We start from the raw sequence: 12574 nt of genomic DNA on the forward strand, positions 1-12574 counted from the left end.
AGCAGACATATATTCTTGCCCATATAAGACTTGGATTTGAAGGCTGTATCACATGTAGCAACTTAGAAAAAGGACCTGTAAATTTATCTGTACTGGTCTGCAAAATGCTGATAAATAAATAGAGCTAAAACTTCAGTTGAGAAGAAGTTCATCGTCTTAAATATTCCCTCATTTCTTCATTTTTTTTCTATTTCACTTTCCTATAACTTTCTTTTTCTCCACTATTATCTTCCTCTGCCCTTGGATAGTAAGTCAGAGCTCTATTTTTTTTATTCCTCACATTTCATTTCTGTCAATAAATCTCCTTTCCTTGCTTACCTCTCCATTTCTGTGCCTCTCATTAAATTTTATCCTATATTTAAATGGTATAAAGTTAAAATAATAAATGTATCTAAAAGAGCATAAAGTGTGCAGCTCTTGCAATAATTATAAATTTAATTTTGTAGAGAAGAAAACAGTTGGATGTACCTGAGAACATTTAACTTCATTGATTTTTTGCCTTTTTTAAAAAAAGTATTTTTGTGTTCATCTAAAGTTTCAAAGAGTGTATTTCATGCATTACAATATAAAATATCACATATTGTCTAAACCTTTCAGAGGAAAAGCAAGTATGATCAATATCTTTTAAAAATTGCGCAACTGCTTTACTGTTTAGGATTTCCCTTCCCTTTTTGCATGTTAGAAATGTTTCTTGGCAGGTTATCTTTCAATTGGTCAGAGTCTCTAAGAAATGTTGAAAAGGAGACTACATTTTTTTTTTGTTCTGTTGACATTTATATTGTAGGTTTTGTTGCTTTTTGACAGAAAGGATTTTTCTCCCCATTTTTTAATGTTCTCTGAAAGACACAGTTAACTAAGAAGTATAATAATACTTCATCCAACCATATCATCCAACCAGCCAAGGGCTCAGGGTAAGGGTGGAGGGGTGGCGGTTATTATAAAGGAGAGTCTTGATCCTAGGGAAGCCACTGTTCCTCAGACAGCCGGATGTGAGTCCCTCCTCGTGAAGTGGGGTCATGGGTTACAGATGGGCCTGCTGATTACGTACCTGGCTCCCTGCCACGTAGCAGCAGCCCTGCCTGATCTCCTCAATGTAATAGCCGGGGTGGCGGTTGAGACTCCTAGGCTTCTTCTTTTTTTTTTTTTAATTGAAAAGTTTTACAAAAAGTTTACATATCCCCCCCCCTTCCCTGCCCCAACCTCCCCCCTCCCCCCTCCTCTTCCCAGAACAAATTACAGGGTATAACCTTCAACAATCATGATCAATCCTAGTCTAAATAATTATAACATTCCACATCTCTTGTTCCTTCAATTTCCTAATTACCCCTCTAACTTGATTACTTAAAGACACACCAAATATCTATATAGTCATTCATAACCTATCTGCAATTTCTTATTCCGGTATTTATTTTGAATATAATCTATCCATCTTCTCCAGTCTCTTAAATATCTTTCATTTGAATGATCCTTCAAGTACGCCGAGATTTTTGCCATTTCCGCTAGGTTTGTAACTTTCATTGTCCACTCTTGGATTGTAGGTAAATCTTGCTTCTTCCAATATTGTGCCACCAACAGTCTTGCTGCAGTTATTAAATTCAAAATCAATTTAGTCTCAATAACTGTACAGTCCATAACTATACCCAGCAGAAACAGCTGTGGTGTAAATTTCAACCTCTTTTTAAGAATATTTTGTAAAATCCACCCAATTTTTATCCAAAACGCTTTAACCTTTTTACATGTCCACCAAATGTGAAAATAAGTGGCATCCTCACAATTACATCTCCAACATTTTGGTTGTACATTCGGATACATACGAGATAACTTTTTTGGATCTAGATGCCATCTATAAAACATTTTATAAAAGTTCTCCCTTAAATTTTGCGCTTTAGTAAATTTCACATTTATCACCCATATTTTTTCCCAAGTTTCCATCATTATTGGCTGTTCAAAATTCTGCGCCCATTTTATCATACAGTCCTTAACTAGCTCTGTTTCCGAGTCCATCTCTATCAATATGTTATACAATCTTTTTATGTGCATTGGACTTTGGTCTCTAATTTGTTTAATTAAATTTTCATCACTTTGTATAACACCAATTTTCTGGTCTTTTCTCCATCTGGCTTGTAATTGTACATATTGAAACCAAGTTTGAATTATTTTCTCCTCTTTCAACACATTCACAGGTTTTAATTTTAATATACCTCCCTCCATAATGAGAATATCTTTATATGTAATTACATCCTGTCTACTTTCTATACTCGTGTTCTCTATTGCGTGCCTGGGTGCTGTCCATATAGGTATCTTTTCATTTAACTTATATTGATATTTCTTCCAGACACGCAATAAAGCATTTCTCAGTATATGACTCTTAAATGCTCTATCCACCCTTTTTTCATACACTAAATAAGCATGCCAACCATAGACCAGATCATGCCCTTCAATATTCAATATCCTTCCATTTGTTAAATTAATCCAATCACTAATTGCTGATAAAACAGCTGCTTCATAATACAATTTTAAATTTGGCATTTTCAATCCTCCTCTTTCTCGTGTATCCTGAATTATTTTCAATGTTATCCTTGGTTTCTTACCTTGCCATACGAATTTATTAATACCTTTCTGCCATTCTCCCAGATTGGCATCCTTTTTTAGTATTGGTATCATTTGAAAGAGGAATAGAAACCTAGGTAAAACATTCATTTTTATAACTGCTATTCTACCCAACAAGGACAGTTGTAATTTTTTCCATTTATCCATTTCAGCTTGTATTTTATGACATATCAATTCATAATTATACTTATACAATTTACCATTAGAAGATGCAATATAAACTCCTAGGTATTTAACTTTTTTTACTATTTCACATCCCGTTACCCTTTGTAATCCTCTTTTTGATTTGTTGTCATATTTTTAACTATCATCTTTGTTTTTCCAATGTTTATTTTAAACCCAGATACTTGACCATACTGTTTCATTATATCCATCAAAACCTTTGCTGATTCCACTGGATGAGTTAAGGTCATAACCAAATCATCTGCAAATGCCCGTACCTTATATTCATAGTCTCTAACTTTGATTCCCTCTATCTCATCTATATTATGTATTTTGTTTAGCAACAACTCTAAAGTTAATATAAATAATAATGGCGATAAAGGACATCCCTGCCTCGTACCTTTTTCAATTTTAAAAGTTTCTGTCAAACTGCCATTAACAATTATCTGAGCTGTCTGTTCCTGATATATTGCTTTTATGGACTGCATAAAGCAATTCCCAAATGGCATCCTATTAACCAGTCTCAATAAAAATTGCCAATCTAATCGATCAAAAGCTTTTTCCGCATCCAAAAATATAAGCACCGCAGGGATGAGACTCCTAAGCTTCTTGTCATGGGAGATTTCAATCTGCCGTCCATCGGTGAAACATCTGAGGCAGCTCGGGAGTTCATGGCTTCCATGACAGCCATGGACCTGACCCAGTTAGTTTATGGCCCTACTCACACGGGGGGACACACTCTGGACTTGATTTTTGTATCTGACCAGTGGTTGAATGGCCTAGATATAGGGGATATAGTCATTGAACCCTTGTCATGGTCAGACCATTCTCTCCTTAGGCTTGACTTTCTGTCCGCTACACCCCACTGCAGGGAGGCGGAACCGATTAAATGGTTCCGCCCCAGGCTCCTGATGGATCCTGACAGATTTCAGATGGATCTTGGGCCATTTCCTGAGACTCTAGCTCACAACTCGATTGAAGACCTGGCGGCAACCTGGGATAGGATGGCCGCTGGTGCCTTGGATTGGGTGCCTTGGGTTGTGCCTTTGCGGCCTCTGACCCGGCGTCGAAGTTGCCCGGCTCCGTGGTTTTCCGAGGAGTTGAGGGAAATGAAACGCCGGAAAAGACGCTTAGAGAGTAGTTGGAGAGCCAGTCATTCCGAATCTGACCGAACACTAGTGAGGTCATATATTAAGACCTATTTAGTGGCGATAGCAGTGGCAAAATATAACTATTTTCTCCCTATTATTGCATCGGCAGATAATCGCCCAGCCGCCTTGTTTAGGGTGACCCACTCCCTCCTCCATCTAGGAACATGGGAAGACCCCTTGCAAGATCGAGCTGAGGATTTTGCACAATATCTACACAATAAAATCGCTCAAATTCAGGAAGACTTGGACTCTGACTGGGTAAGTTCAGACGAAGTGATGGAGACGAGTCTTGAGGATGTTATTTGGGATGAGTTTGACCCTGTGACCCCTGAAGATGTGGACAGGTTACTGGGGAAGTTGAATGCAACCACATGTTTATTGGACCCGTGTCCCTCCTGGTTGGTACTGGCTTCCCGAGAGGTTACACGAGGCTGGCTCCAGAGGATTATAAACGCTTCTCTGCGTGAGGGTTTCTTGCCTTCCACCTTGAAAGAGGTGGTGGTGAGGCCCCTCCTCAAGAAGCCCTCTCTGGACCCGGCTATTCTAGCAAACTACCGTCCTGTCTCCAACCTTTGCTTTGTGGCGAAGGTTGTTGAGAGTGTGGTGGCACAGCAACTCCCGCAGTACCTGGATGAAACTGTCTACTTAGATCTGTTCCAGTCCGGCTTCAGGCCTGGTTACAGCACTGAAATGGCATTGGTCACATTGGTTGATGATCTCTGGACAGCTTGAGATAGGGGTTGCTCCTCTATCCTGGTTCTATTAGCTCTCTCAGCGGCTTTTGACACCATTGACCATGGTATCTTGCTGCGCCGACTGGAGTGGCTAGGAGTGAGAGGCACTTTTCTACGGTGGTTCTCTTCCTATCTCTATCCACTAATACTCATACTAGGGTACTTATTAAGTACCCTAGCAAATCCAGCAAAAATACCAAAATCTCATAAATGCTAATCAAGCTGCCAAGAAACCACTGTCCAGTAGCTTCATCCTATGATATTGTTATTACCTTAGAGACATAATTTTCCATTTGCATAGGACCTTTCCCATTTTGGCTTAACTGAGATAAGGAGCAGATGGGGAGGAGCACCTGATACCAAGCTTTTTAATATTGCAGTGGGATGAAATCATGAAAATGCACCTCCTGTGTCACTGATATCACATTTGGAGCATCTCCTTAAGGCTCTTCATAGCTGCCTTCCTCTTGCATTGTCTTTAGAGTCTTTATTCATCCTAATAAAGAAGACGCAGCCATATCTTTCACTCAGGAACTCTTCAAGAATGCTGCTACTGTCTTCAGCCCTTCAAGCCTCAGCTTTAATGAAAAAGTGGCCCATCTTTAAAACCAGTGTCACTAAACCATATAGATAAATCAGATATTTAGATATGCTTAGTTTATAAAAATAGAAAGGAAGGGCAAAAATAGAAAGAAAGGAAGGGCAAGGTCTGATATTGTCTTTTCATTCAGGCATCAAGGTTTTCCTAAGAGGTTTAAGATAATCAAAAACAGATCTCTCTTCACTTCATTAACAATGTATTTTTACCACATATTATATAATTAGCTGCTAGTTTTTGTATTTCCAGAAGAATAGCCAAAACAATTCACCTTGTTGTGAACAGAACACAGTACCCTATACAAGAAACAATCCTAATTAGTTTACAATAATTTCTTTTCCATCAACATTTGAATAAAATAACTTGTATACAGAATTTAAGTTACCATTATATCCCTTGCTGAAAAGCTTTTCTCTCCATTTTTATTTGAAGAAGACTGTAACCTGAAAGTTTGCATTTCATATTTTGATTTTTATTACCATCACTTGAGATACAAAATGTTATTGTATTGGACCAATTCAGCAATGGACTGGATATCTTAGTAATTATTTATTATATATCTTAACACCAGCTACCTGCCTGGATGATTCCTTCTTATTTCGACTTTCAGGAATCTCGTGAATGCTGCTCTACTTCACTTGTACCCACTGTGTAAACTTGGTGACTGAGAGAGGATTCAAACTTTTAGTTCAACTCCAGCTCTATGCCAGACAGAATCTGTTATAAATACTGATATATTTTAGAACCAATTTGGGGAGCCAGAGTGATCTTACGCTAGTAGTGGTAGGAAAAATTCTTAGAAAATTGGTATCTGCCACATTTAACGACCATTTGCAAAATAATGAAAAGTTAAAAAAAATGTGTGTGTGAGAGTGTGTGTTTGTTATAGATTAAATTCATTAAAATTCTTCAGTCTGCCATTAATGACAATGAGGAGTCTCCGAGTGGACTTTGAAACTCATCTTTAAAGGGATTACAATATTGTAAAAAAAGTAACATGATCAACTTTCTTGCAAATTGTCACATATTTTTATCTGGGCTTACAATCAATTGTTCCTTGCTAGAAGTAAAATATTTTCTATATAATATCTTTTTCATTGCCTATTTTAGTAACACAAGAGACTCAAAATGGCACTCCCCCCAAAAAATCGGTGGCATTGATTCTCTCCCACCAATTAACTTCCCTACAAATTAATCAACATAACTTGTAATAGAGTACATTACCTTCAGAAAGCTTCAGAATGAATAAAAGTTGCAGCCTTGTTAAAAATGCATCCGATTTTTTACAGGAAATCATCGTTGCCCTCTTATTCCTTATGTTTTGATGTTTTGAAATAACTTTTAGATTTTCTGTTTCTCCAGAATCATAATATTTAGCAAATGAGACTTTTCTGATGAATGACATTACATCACATTCTTTCTCGATTCTGAGATGGGTGGGCACATGCCATCTGATTCTTGCCAGATCTAAGGAAGGAGATGCACAACAGACCTGGAGGGTACAAGAGGGGAAGAAAAAACAGAAAGTGAATACTTCCTACCTCATCACATAGCTCTCTCACACACACACACACTCTCACTCTCACTCTCTCCCTCCCTCCCTCCCTCTTTCTCCCCCCCCCTTTATGAAAAAAATAGCACTGTCTAGTAACTTTTAAAAGATTTTGGAGGTAATGCAGAGCAAAAAAAAATATTTTTGTGTTGAAGAAAATTGGAGAGGAAGGGCACAGAAGCTGCTTTATTATGAAGGAGAAAAAAGTACAGAATTAGAACTTTTCAGGTTATTAATTTTGAGATCAAGGCAAGTAAAGCGTCAGTAAAGAAAATGAAATTTCTCACGCAAAGTTTCAATTTTCAACATCTACTATAGAAAATATATTAAAGTGAGAAGAAGGGTGGGTGGGGATGATAGATTCATTGTTGCTTCCACCTTGTCCGTATGCTCAGGCTCCCATATATTCAATGTTCAATGTCCTATAGCAAACAAAAAAAAGTCAGAATATTGGGGTGGAAGTGGCAATTGTACATGTATTGTCTTGAAACTGAACTAGAAACCCTGATAAACAAACATAACTTCAGCAATCTTTCCAATTTGTTTCTAAAGCGCCCTGCTTATTACATATTTGAGATTGACCAGGTACATCAAGAGATGGCATCATGAACAGGAGGGTGCATTCATCATTCTGAAAACTGGAAGTTGCATCTTCCAGCATCCTCTACTACTCCTTCGACTATGGACAACAAGAAGATGCATGATAGTCCAAGCTGTGCTCCATATGGTTGTTTTTGAAGAGGAAACTGCACTACCCTTGCTAATCACTTTCAGAAATTGCACATTAATTGCTTTAAAGAAGTTAGACATCTTTAAAGTGACCAGACTGAAAATAACAGATGAGTACCTTCAATCCTTATTGTAGAAAAATGAAGATGTACGTTTAAGAATTTAAAGTAAACAGCAAAAAGCAAGACAATGTTTTGGGTATAGAAATTTTAAAGAAGATTAAAAATTCAAATTTTTTTGGGGGGGAAATTGAATTTTGAATATTAAGACTTTGAAATTAATTTTTAAAAATAAATGTATTTTCATGGGAAAGAAAAACTTTTCAATATTGGATGAATAATAAAACAAGCTACTTAAAGTAGCATTTAGAGACATTTTTGAGGAACTGCATCAGGATTTTGAATCAGTAACATCAGCTGTGTTGTGTCTGGGAACAGTCTCTTCTCTGAAGATGTTGCAGAAAAAAGATATGCAACAAAGTCTATCTGAGAACAAGATGAACATGAATTTGTCATTAAGCATTAAAAAAATGGATGAGATTTTAAAAATTAAGAAGGAAATAAAAATGACAATTCCAGAAAGCAATTAGAATATCTTATTTTTGCTGGATTTACAAAGCAGGATGTTTAAAGTTTTGAAGAAATTCAAAACAAGGATCAACAATCATCTGAATGGATTAAAGAGCAAGATTGTTTCCACATAAAAATAAGGAATATAAAGCCACTTTATTTGATCAAGGTTAAAATGTGACATTATTTGGAGTGGGGCTTTTTTATTTTGGACTGGCTGTCTGAACTGGAAAAATGTGTATTGGATTTGCTTAGAGTTAACATGATGTTTAAGACTTTTTCTTGCACCCTTTTCTTTTTTAGTCTGTATTGTCTTTTATTATTTTAATTAAAACTGTTAATTAAATTATTTTCAAAAATAACATTAACTCTCCTATGTTTATTTTGTCAGATTCTAGTTATTGTTATTCTAGTTGGCAGAGGTTCCAGTCATAACTGGCAAAGTGATGGTTCCCTCCTCCAATTTCCTGCCTTTCAGTATATCACTTCTCAGTCATACATAACCTTGTAGATGACCCTCACTCTGTCAAGGACCTTGGAGTTCTCATTTCTAAAGATCTAAGTGCCAGAGCCCATTGTAACAACATTGCCAAAAAGGCATTAAGAGTTGTTAACCTAATCTTACATAGCTTCTTCTCTAGTAATATTGTACTACTAACTAGAGCATACAAAACATTTGCTAGACCAATTCTCAAATACAGCTCATCTGTCTGGAACCCGCACTGCATATCGGACATTAATACAATTGAGAGAATCCAGAGATATTTCATGAGAAGAGTCCTCCATTCCTCTACCCGCAAGCAGATACCTTATGCCACCAGACTTTAAAATTTGGACTTAGACAACTTAGAACTATTCCGACTTCATTCTGACCTAAGCGTAGTAGATAAAATTATCTGCCACAATGTCCTACCTGTCCTACCTGTCAATGACTACTTCAGCTTCAACCACAACAATACATGAGCAAATAAGAGATACAAAATCAAGGTAAACCGCTCCAAACTCAATTGCAGAAAATATGACTTCAGTAACAGAGTGATCAGTGCCTGGAATGCACTACCTGACTGTGGTTTCTTCCCCAAACCCCCAAAACTTTAACCTTAGACTGTCTACTGTAGACCCCATTCCTAAGAGGTCTGTAAGGGGCGTGCATAAATGCACCAGCATGCCTACCATCCCTGTCCTAATGTTCCTTTTTACTCTTACTCTTTTCATGTATTCAAATTATGTTTATACTTTTACCTGTTACTTATACTGTATATGCTTGACAAATAAACAAACAAACAAACAAATAAATAAATAAATAAATAAAATAAAAAAATAAAATTGGTCTGCTTTGCTTTCAAAATAAATACTTTATTGCAATGGAAAGGATTTGTTTCTAAAACACTCTGTTCCAAATTTTTATTTATTTATTAGACTTGTTTGCCACCCATATCGCCTAGAGATAACTCTGGGAGAGTTACAAACATTAAAATTAATTAGGGCTTCAAGATCCAGGCTGCAAAAGTGAGATCACTAGATGGCAACAGTGTTAGATTTTTCTGCATCATATATCTGAGGTGGGTGGGTATATAAATTAAATTTAAAAAAATATTTTCTACCATTTAGGTGATATTTGAATCTTGTAGTCCCCACCCGGTATATAATACAATTAGAGCTACAGCAGATTTAATGAGGATGGCTTGGCAAAGACATTATTTCTAATTATTTTAGTGCTTGTATTTATTCCCTTTTCGTCTTTGGGTGCCATAATCAAGTAAATCCTGAATATATCTACTCTGATTCTGCTTAGGTATTGGTCTGGACACGTTGGAACTTCCAGAAGATAAATGGCTGATGGCTGAACCTGCCTCTCAGTAAGGTATTGGAATAGATTGGCTTTTTTTATGGATGCTACATGAATACAGAGGACAGTGTAATGGTGTCCACAAGGTATGGTCAAAAAGTTAAGATGGTAGCCACAATTGTGTGATTGAAGTTTCTCCTCTTTTTTATGGTCACATAAAATGTGCAGAGGTTAAATTGCATGGCTGTGCCCATCAACGTGGCTTTTTATAATCTTACTCTGCAGATACTTTGGGGACAATGTATCAGGTACAGATCAAGAACATGTAAGATTCTAACAGTATCCACTTTAGGTTCAGCTTTTCATTTATTAGGGGTGAGCAGCAGAGCTACATTTAGAGCAAGAATATAGTAAGTCACCACAGTTGTTAGCTGCAAAGAGTCAGCTGATATGCACTTATTGATGTTGTGTATAATACATAGTTAAGCATTTCCATCCTATATGTATCCACTGTTCCCTGATATTTTTATTCTATCCATTTAAAACAGGGTTCCCCCAAAATAGTCAATATTGACCCCCAAAGGTCAATGGTCAAGGGGTCATTGTTGTTATTCTTATATCTGGTTACATACATAGTCAGCCAGATGTTTGGTATTTTTATCCACTTGGAATAGAGTGATGTTATTGTGTCATGGTCTTCCTGATGTTGGAATTCTATTCTAGAGACATCTTTGATAACCTGTTCAATATATATATATATTCCTTTTGATTTATTAAAATTAAGATAGTTTGACCAGGTATTTTGAATATTAATTAAGATATAATACTAATCTTCTTTCTCCCATAGATTTACTATTTACTATTCTCTAGATCAGATGATGAGAGTTATAAATTGATGCTAAGGTACAAGGGAAGAACATGAACAAAAAACAACATATTAATTTAATAGAACTTTGGAAAAGATCTGGGTTTTACAAAACCAAGAATGAATAAGAATAAATTTTAAGTGAAAATCAATATCCATTGAGATAGGAATTACAAAAAATTCCTTAATGCTCAATGTACATCTAACAGGGGAAATACCATAAAATATTTGCTTATTTGTAAAACTTGTATCTCACTTGTCATAGTAAAAATTATCCCCAAATCTATGGAAGATACACTGTGACAAACAGAAAAAAGTGCCAAATTGTATGTTTCACAGCCAGCATTTAGTAGAAACAAGTACTAAAATGCAAGCCATCAGTCACTGACACATGATTGGTATACTGCACCTCCATTCATAGAAAACCTAGTGGCTCCATGTTGATTGCAAGCAAGGAAAGGGTACATGTAAAGCAGAGGTTTCTGCATTTATTTATTAAATTTATATGCCAACCATGTTACTATTCCAAGTAACTCTGTGCGGCTTACAATAGAATGAAAACTTAGGTATGAAAACATTAAAATGTTATAATTAAGACTTTCAACAATTAAGTAACAGTTAAAACCAAGAGCATTGTCTGTTTTTCATTCAATCAACCACCTCAAGGTAGCATGTCCCCATTGGGGATCCAAATGATCCAGTAGAGCCAAGTTTTAAAGTTTTTCCAGAAGTCTAAAAGGGTGAAGTCAGATCTACCTTGGAAGGCAAGATATTCCAGTGGGCAGGGGCTTGGCCAGGAAGGCTCTTCCTATTTATCTTGCCAGGTGAAATTCTTTGGCTGATAGGGTCTGAAGAAGGCCCTTTTTGCCAGTGTGAGTAGGGCAGGCTAGTCACATTGGGATGAGATGATGCCTCAATTAACCTACTCTCATGCCATGAAGGACTTTAAAGTCTTGAATTGGACCCGGAAGCAAATTTGAAGCAATGCAGTTCGCATAACAGCAGTGTTATATGTACCACTACGGAAGCTTCCTGAATTGTCTGCACCAGCACCACTGCATTCTGTACCATCTGTAGTTTCCAAATACTCTTCAAGGGTAGCCCCAATGTAGACCGCATTGCAGAAATCCAACTGAATGATGGGTCATGAGTGACTGAGCACAGGGCTTCACAATCCAGGAAAGGGCATAGTTGGGAAGAATCCAGCTATATAGCAAAATATTCACATCCTTCCATGTTTTTTTTAAAAAGCAGCTGTATGATGTGGTGTGCTTTCTCTTTGTCTTACCTATGTCTAGGTAACACTACTGCTATGTAAGTTGAATTTGCTCCTAGTAGGCTTCAGGTGCAATTCTAAATGCTAGTTGTCATCTTTAAAGCCTTACGTTGCAGGGCCAATTTACTTGTGTGACTCCTGTCCTCGATGTTTTTTGTCTGTTCCACTAGATCTGCTAAAGTGGGCAATGTTACCTCAGGAAGCCTGCCTTCTCTTTCTTGGCCAGTGCCTTATGGAACAGCTCAACCTTGTTGACCATCAAGTATGCCTTCAAGATCTGGCATTTTCCCAAAGCCAGGATGTTAATGGAGCCGTGTGGATGTGTTGATAAAAGTATATTTATGGATGTTCTTTTAATTGATTTGTGTATTCTGTTTTTTGTTCCACACCCATTAAAAGTTGAGGGGCTATATGAGCATGCGACCAATTTCTTCGTTTCAGAATCATTTTTGTGCTCCATCTCTGTCAATACTGGATTCACTTAGTGCGCATAGTACCTATATCTTCATTAAATAACTGAATGCAGAGGCAAGGGTGCA

General features: G+C 36.9%; 1 long non-coding RNA gene across 1 annotated transcript in view; it reads left to right on the plus strand.

The window, feature by feature from the left end:
• LOC117661225 (uncharacterized) overlaps positions 1 to 12453 on the plus strand; it is a 45181-nt gene extending 32728 nt beyond the window's left edge. Inside the window, exons 2-3 of the long non-coding RNA XR_015733213.1 lie at positions 9901 to 9969; positions 12206 to 12453. This is a non-coding gene — a long non-coding RNA (uncharacterized LOC117661225). The remainder of the gene's footprint in view (positions 1 to 9900; positions 9970 to 12205) is intronic.
• The last annotated feature ends 121 nt before the right edge of the window (positions 12454 to 12574 follow it).

Source organism: Pantherophis guttatus, chromosome 3, assembly GCF_059756535.1.
Source record: "Pantherophis guttatus breed Tessera chromosome 3, ASM5975653v1, whole genome shotgun sequence".
Taxonomy (NCBI): Eukaryota; Metazoa; Chordata; class Lepidosauria; order Squamata; family Colubridae; genus Pantherophis; species Pantherophis guttatus.